An 8,291-nucleotide genomic window follows, 5' to 3' on the forward strand; every position below is an offset into this window, starting at 1 on the left:
GATAGCGGATGCTGTGTTCCTAAAACGATTTTACAAATGTCAGTCTTTTCCATTATGCATCACGATTACTAGATGTACTTGCTTTAATCAACTTTTGAGCCCACAATCGGGGCAGCACACGCGATTAAAACGACGAACGGCAAATGGAAAGTAATTTGCAATGTAAATGAAAAAATTCGCTGCGCATGTGCAAGGGTTGGATCGACTAGGCGAGGGAGCGGGGCGGGGCGGAGCAGAAACCCATTGAGCATTGATTCCGAATGCAGTGCCACGCCAGGCAACGGCAAAGGCAACAACAGCGACAACAGTGCGGTGGGAGAGAGGTTGGGAAAAGGGAACGGAAGCCCGTTCATAACACCATGAATGAGCAGCCGGCCAGGGCCAGGGCCAGGTGGAGTCGAAGTCGAAGTGGACGCCGGAGCCATCGGCAAACAAATTCATTGCGTTTTACACAGGTGTCAACGCTACGTGATAACTAAACGAAATGCAATTGCGACAAATTGCAGCGACGAGAACTGCACGCATACTCTCCGACTACAGTGAGGCTTTTGCAGCACGAACAAACCAACGGATTGCTGGATGCTCCAAATGTCTGCGGCGGGACAAGTTTAATTAAAAAACACATGTTTGCCTAAATTGCCCCCGATTAAGCCGCCTCGCCTGACCTGGTTCTTTAGCCGAGCCGCAAGCCGCTGGCCGCAAGCCGCAAGCCTAGCCAAGTCCACTGGTCATTGGAGTCCGTGGTATCTTCCACTCATTAAAGTTTGGCCTTTGTTTGCCTTTTACTGTGACACTTTCGCGCCCTACGAAATGGCAGCAATTATGTGAAAAGTGAAATTTCTGGCTATGCCCCCTGCAGCCTCCCCCACTTTACCGTGCTGCTGCTGGCTGGTGATGCTGCAGTTCAGTTGCGATTGTCTTCGGAGACCAGCCTTGAGAGCAGTAAAAACTGATATTGGCATTACAGCTGTGCTCCATATCTGGGTAATGTTTTGTTCGTTCTGTTTCTCCGGTCGCTGATTGCCGTTGCCGTTGCCGGTGCCGGCTTCTGTTGCCTGTTGTTGTATTTAATTAATTTTGAATACATTCAAAGAAGAAATGCGCATGCCTGTGACCTTGAGCAATTAGGCTCGTCGGTCGGTCCCGTCTGGCATATCGGTTGGTTGTGCCATATACCTACATACGAGTACTACATATATACATACATACATACATACATATATGCCAGAGCTTCCGTCATCTCTGTGGAGGTGTATGTGTGTGTGTGTGTGTGTGTGTGCAGCAGAGGCTAGTAATTAACACTTGAAATTTCAAGAGCATTAGTCAACGCTCTCTTCCGACTCTCTCGCTCGTTTCTCTCTGTCTCTGTCGCTCTTCTTTCTCTATGTCTGTCTCTGTGCGTCTGAGTGGCTATGGGCTATTGGCTATGGGCTGTGGCTGCACTTGAAATGCAAAAGTCAATTGAAATACCAGCCAGAGGTGGTGGGGGATGGGGGATGGGGGTTGGGCCGGTCCACGTCCACCGCCAACAACAAAAGCTGTTAGTAGTTCAACGAACTTTCTCAGATCGATATGTGCATATATTGTACTCGTATATGTATATACGAGTATGTCATTTCCAGTGTGAGTGTGTGTGTTTGTGTGTGTGTGTGTGTGGGGAGAGTTAAAATGGCTGCAGTATAATATTTATTTATGGCAAATCGAAATGTAAATGCGATGGAAAATATTGCATAAAATACAAAGGCTCAACTGCTTGTCAACTTGTTTGCCATTGCCGAGGAGAGTAAAAATAAATAAATGAAAAATACAAATTTAAATAAAACCTGACTCCACATTGTATGCCAAATATTGCAAGTTATGAATAAAACATTCGCAAATGGGCAAAATAAATTCCATCAGCATCCATACAAACAACAGAGTCAGGAGAAATACAAAGGAATTGCAAATGGATCTCACAACAACAACAGCAACAAAAACGACATCGACAACGACAACGAAAACTTTGCAACTGCAACTGCAACTGCAACAATGTACGTACACACAACTTCAACGCAATCGCATTCGAATATGGGCTGCGAATTCGTATCATCATGAGATGGAATGGAAAAGGGAATGGGGATGTGGATGTGGATGGGGATGGTCGGCTGAGGCTGAGGCTCAAGTTGAGTATCTGTATCTGTTCCTACTCGCATCCGCACTCCTGGCGCTGTGGGTTGCGTGGTGGGGCAAACAATGGTTGCTGATGCTGTTGATGCTGACAGCGGCTGTGCTTGTGCCCAGCGGCAGTAACGACAACCTATACATGGTTAACTCTTGTGCTTCCATGGCGATTCCCTAACTCCCCCCAAACCCACACACACCAATGCACATACACAAAACACACTCACACACAGCGACACACATTTGTGCGCACATGCGCCATGCAAAAGAAATGGCGGCTCGGTCTGGTTGCGTCTCCGGCTCCATCTCAATCTCCGTCTCCCGACCCGGGTCTTGGATGCGTTTGGTTTTTTTTGTTGCCTCCATTTCTATTGGACACATAACTCATGACATTCGGGAGACAAGTAGCGAACCTGGCTGCTGTCAAACGCACCAAATGTTGAGATCCTGCCAACAACTAGAAAAAACCCACATAAATAAATAAATAGAATTCTGGGACTGACTGCAGCTCGGATCTCGACTTGGACATGCACGTAGACATGGACATGGACCAACGACAATCCACAGCCGCTGGCTGCTCTCAATGGTCGGCGGTCGGCGGTCGGTGGTCTGCGGGTTTTGGTCTTTCAGCGCAGTTCACTTGTACGAGTACGTAGCATCCTGCCGGCACTAAGCACTGAAATGTGCGACATGTGTCCAGCTTTGGTAAGCGACGCCTGCGGCTTCCAGCGATTGTACACTGAACGAAAATGTCATCATACAGTATTCAATTTCAAAAGCATATTCGATCCGATGAAGTATTAACAGTTTAACAATCTTTTTGTGTTCCATCTCAATAAAGCCTTCATTCATGAATAGGCAAATTATTTGAAATCAGATCGGACTAATGTGTGATGGTTTGGAAATATAAAACCTTTGGATCCTTTTTTTCTAGGTATAATTCAAACAAAAGCTTCGGCTGACACATATATATAAAAAATATATTTTCCTATCCACCAACAATTAAAATTATAGCAATAATGCTGCTTTCGGAGTAAATATCACAAAAGCAGAGGCCAAACACACTGAAGAACAGGGAACTCACATCGACTCTGTTTGACATCCGGATCTTAAATACGTATGCGCATAGTGGCAATTCGCTTTAAAGTTCTGACTTGAAACAAACGAGATCTAATGTCGTGAATTTAAATTTTCTTTTGAGACTGATACCAAATTTCTTCATTCCTACAATCGTTATACCTCATAGATGTCTATGAATTGTATCTGTACTGTGTTTTAATTTTAAATTGGGTAAAAGTACGGAATTACTTAATCGTTGGTGAATGTTTCTTAACTTATAAAGTCGCGAATAATATTCTCCACAATTGTATATTAATTTGAGTTTTATTCAGTGTTGCAATGTTTTTTAAAATAAATAAATAAAAGCTGTGGATTATTCGCAGAAAAAACCACTAGAATAGGGATAGGACAATACAGCGGGACCAGGATAAGAAGAGCCACAACCGAAAGCGAAACATGTCAAGTAGGTATGTACTACCTTGTTTTGCCTGGTTTTTCCTATATAACCCCAATTGAAAATCGGACATTATTTCGATTTTCCCAGCTTAGTAATTGGTTTTTTCGAAGTTTACTGAAGAGGAAATTGAAACATTGTACAAAACAGAACAGAACTACCAGCTACAATTCAATACAACAATGCCACCGAGCAAAAACACACCCGGGCAGGACAGCCGTCCCCATTGCCACTGTCCGATAGTCGATTTGTATGGCATTCGAAATGTTAACTGACGTCCAAGCAGCTCCTCCAGCAGCAGAAGCAGCAGCAGCAGAATCGGCAGCTACAACTACAACAATGGCGTTGACTTGCAGTCCACATCAAAGTAACAACATGAATCCTACGCAAACGCAACCAATCTTCAAAGGCAACAGAAATACCAACAGGCCGTGGAGGAAGGACTGCGGATGGGGCTGTGGCTGTGGCTGTGTCTGGGGCAGGGGCAGAGGCAGAGGCGAGGGCGAGAACGGTTGGATGCGGCTTCGATACAGCGTACCAATTGGATGCCACGAACGTCGCGACGTTCGCAGTGCCTACAGCAAAGATATCAAATGTATTGATAAGCCAGGAACCTTGGGCTTTGGCACTGCCACTGCCACTGCCACTCTGGCACAGCTCCAGCTCGGACTGCAATTTCCACTGAAAACAGCGAAACATCGGGCAATGGCAATGGCAACGGCAATGTGGATGTGGATGTAAGCTTGCGGAGGTCGCAAATAGAGGCTCGGTGATGGTAGCAGAAGCACCAGGTTTGGCGTTCGGTGGCCATTATGATGCTGCTCCTTGGGGATCCGGCGACAGCAACGGCAAAAGCAACACAGGCAACAGCAGCACAGCAGCAACGTCGATGGACGATTGACGATGGTTGCTGCTCAGGTAGATAAATTCGTAATACAACCGAAACGTCTGCAATTTCTTGGATCTTGGCCTGAAACTGGCTGTGTCTTCGATGGTTTTATGTATAGGACTGGACCCCATTGTCCACAGTCCGGACTGTCCATTGAGGCTTCGACATGTTGCAGGCTGCATATTCGTTTTTATTATTTTTTTTTTTTGCTTTGCTTTCGTTTCAGAGTATTTTGTATTGTTTTGTGTTTTTGCGGTTATCCAGCGCTTTCAACGCCTTGCGATCAACGCTTTGCCGTCCCGTCCGTCCCGTTCGTCCATTGTCTTAGTCGAAGACAAGGGCCGCAGAATCCTCAGCAGCATAATTCATGTTTCACGCCCTTTGCGGAGAGCAGACAAATTCAAAATGGCAGCTGGGGCTGCCATCTGCCTTGCCTTGCCCGAGCTCTGCAATTATTGGATTGACTATGCCATGGCCTAATCAAAGGTTGGCTTACGCCATTGAGTGTTCGTGAAATTGCATGCAAATTATTGGGCCGAGGAAACTGGGTTTGACCTGAAACCGATAGCTTCATTAAAGCTTGTGCTGCAACCTAAGGAGCAATAGAACCGATATCTTGGGAATTGCCCTTTCAACTACATATTATCAGAGCATGTGTGGTTTGGTTGGACCTTTGATACAATATTTACTCATTACTTGAAGACGTCGCTTCCGTTGGCCAAATACATACTCGCATGGACGAGTATTTGCACAGTTCTCGAGAGAAACAATGTGGCATTTTATGAACGCTATTTGTATACATATGTATGTACTCGTAAAATTACCCCATTCTCGATTGAAGGACCTGCTGCCCGTCAAATCATGCTACAGTTTCACACAAAAAAATAAAAAAAATAAGCTTAGGTATAAATGAAGACTAAACCCATAATATTGCACCTGCGGGTGCTGGGACTTATTGATTCCCACATTTTGTAGCGTTCGAAATAAGCTGCTGTGATGGCCACCAGATATACCGACGAAACTCTGAAGCTTGAAGGAGGGCAGAACCAGAAACATCAGTAGCGGCAGCTAAAAATTGTCAGCGCCGAATCGAAATCGTTGTTAGATTGGAATTTCAACCCAATTAGGAAATTTTTCAATAAGCGACAACGATATTGGCCGAGCCGATGCTTCTGCCCGCTGTCCTTTCTGCTGAAAAATGCAAAACCTTCGACGGTCAAGTCTATACGACGAATACGAGTACAACTGCTCACACAAATGCAAGAGTCAGCAAACGATACATAAAATATATTGTTATGTCTGCGGTGAGAAAACTAATTGACGATGACAGCAGTCGGAGACGGCGGCTTCCAATAACACTATCCAACAGCCAAAGTTAATCCAGGAGCCAGCAAGTCTATAGGGAAAAGTCAATTTTCTTCCAGTTAAGAAATAAAAATCCGATTTTGTTGGCTAGTGTAGCCGACGAGGCTGCTCATGGTCCTACGTAAGAGTATGACCAGGATCTCTTTTTTCAGCAGTTGCTGTCGGGGACGGACCGGACGGGAATGGTTTCGGGATGGCGACAGGGGCTCGACAGACGCTTTTTCCCTACATGCTTGTTTGTACGAGTATTGTATGAATGTAAGTGGCAGTGGCCTTCGTAGATTTCTATTTGGGAGATGGAGCAAAAACCGCAATCGCTTAAAGTTATTTATACGTATGATGGTGAGGGATATAAAAGGTGCCGCCAATGCAACAGCAATCATTTTGTGTTGCATGAAATTATTGATTTGTTATTTGTAGAATTGCTGCCGGACCCAAAGCCAGAGTCCAGACTGTTTCGGCTTTAGCTTTAGCTCGTTAAAAGGTCCGAGTCGCCGTTCCGTTGCCGTTGCCGTGCTCTACGCTGATTGCTTAACTTGACTGGTAGCTGCATGTATCTTAATTTTCTCGAATTCATGCCAATTGTTCCAGGCGCTATTACCCAGGAATGCTACGAAAGTGCAGAAATGCAGTCTATCAATTGATCTTGTTGCGACATACATATAGCAGGTTATGGATGCCGTAAAATTAAATAAATAAGAACTAGTAATAACACAGAACAGATTGCTTATACTGGCCGAAGTTTATATACCCTTCCAATAATCTGCTTTTTAATTTATTAATTTAAATGAATTATTAGGCAATGCTAAAGTCGAGTGCCACTTGTTTTGCTTGTATGTTTGTGCTGCATCAAAAATGTGATGTTTCCCATAACAAGTCAATTTTATACCGTGCATTAATGTAATAATATGAACGTAGTTTGGCGCCAAACAAATCAAACTGATGTGTTTTGAAATCGAAAACATTGCAACACTCACTAAAAGGCCATCGCCATCTGTGTGTGAGGTTCCACACTATGGCATCAACAAGGCGGCTCACTGGCGCTCCATGCTGTCAGGGTTTTTATATGGCAGCGAGCTTCTGTCAGAGCCAATATAGGGTTATGCTATCGATCTCTGACAAAAGCTCGGAGCCATGAAAATGATATTTAAGTAGAAATCAGCCGCGAAGTTCAAATCTCCTAGCCTGTGGGATTAACGCTTAGTAACTTACTCTGAAGGAGCGTTTCCATCATTCGTTGCTGAAATTGTCGTTGCTGAATATGGCGAAATTGTGACCATTCTGCCGCTGGATAACCAGTACATTGAGGGAGACATCTCTACGGGACAGCTCAAAGTATTGGCATAAGAGTGCACATTATGTTTGGCAAATCAGACGGAAATAACGCATACATGCACACTTATGCACGCCTGTATCGTTACACTTGCGACATGGCTGCCCTTCTCTTTGTCATCGTTAGGCCTTTGTTTATATGCTGATAAGCGTGTTAACTGCATATTGTGCATACTACATTTTTGGGTGCCCCAACCGTTTAATAATTTACTCAAAAGTGAGGTCGAATTGCTTCCTAAGATAAAACGACGCACCTACATTCATCTATTAAGGATGGTGCAGAGGCGCCCCTCTCCTGTCATTCTCTTCGTCAACGTTAATCCTTTGCTCTTCTGCTATTTACTGATAACTATTTCAATATATTGGCCGAAGCAGCAACAGTATGCCATAAGGAGCAATGGGCGAAGGAGCAATGGACAGACAGTAAGCCATGCATTAAATGCATATTGCATCCTGTATTTATGGGCCCAAGGATATTTTGCATCTCGACATATCTCTTTCCGTCTGAAATTTGGGTAGAAATCTTTATCATAAAGTTGATATAGGATCGATCTGCAAAGGACTTGAAAAGCTACGGCACACGGATTGGTTTTTTTGTTTTTATTTTTATCTAACTTTCTTTTTGAGCCGCTAAGGTATACGTAAATATTCAGTTAATGTTTACTTGATTAACGATTAAACGACAGGATCGGACTTATAACTAAAGACAAATACAATGGTTATCACTTGAGCATGTCTAACAAACTACTCGTTTTGTTGTTTTTGTTTTAGACTATATTCTAAATATACATATTCGTATAAATGTATATGCTCGCTATATAGTTTATATAGTATAGGTATGGTATATGAATGTGTGCTATGGCATCGTTTTGAGTACTTAATTCTGTTCTTCCATAGTGACTATACGTTAATAGAGCAGGCTGAGAAAATCAACGATTTGGCAAACAGTTCACAACTCCACATTTAAATTCGTGCGGAGGTTGTCTATATACGGCCATCACTTAGTCGTACTGCCAGAGATACATACATACT

Source organism: Drosophila miranda, chromosome 3 (assembly GCF_003369915.1).
Source record: "Drosophila miranda strain MSH22 chromosome 3, D.miranda_PacBio2.1, whole genome shotgun sequence".
NCBI lineage: Eukaryota > Metazoa > Arthropoda > Insecta > Diptera > Drosophilidae > Drosophila > Drosophila miranda.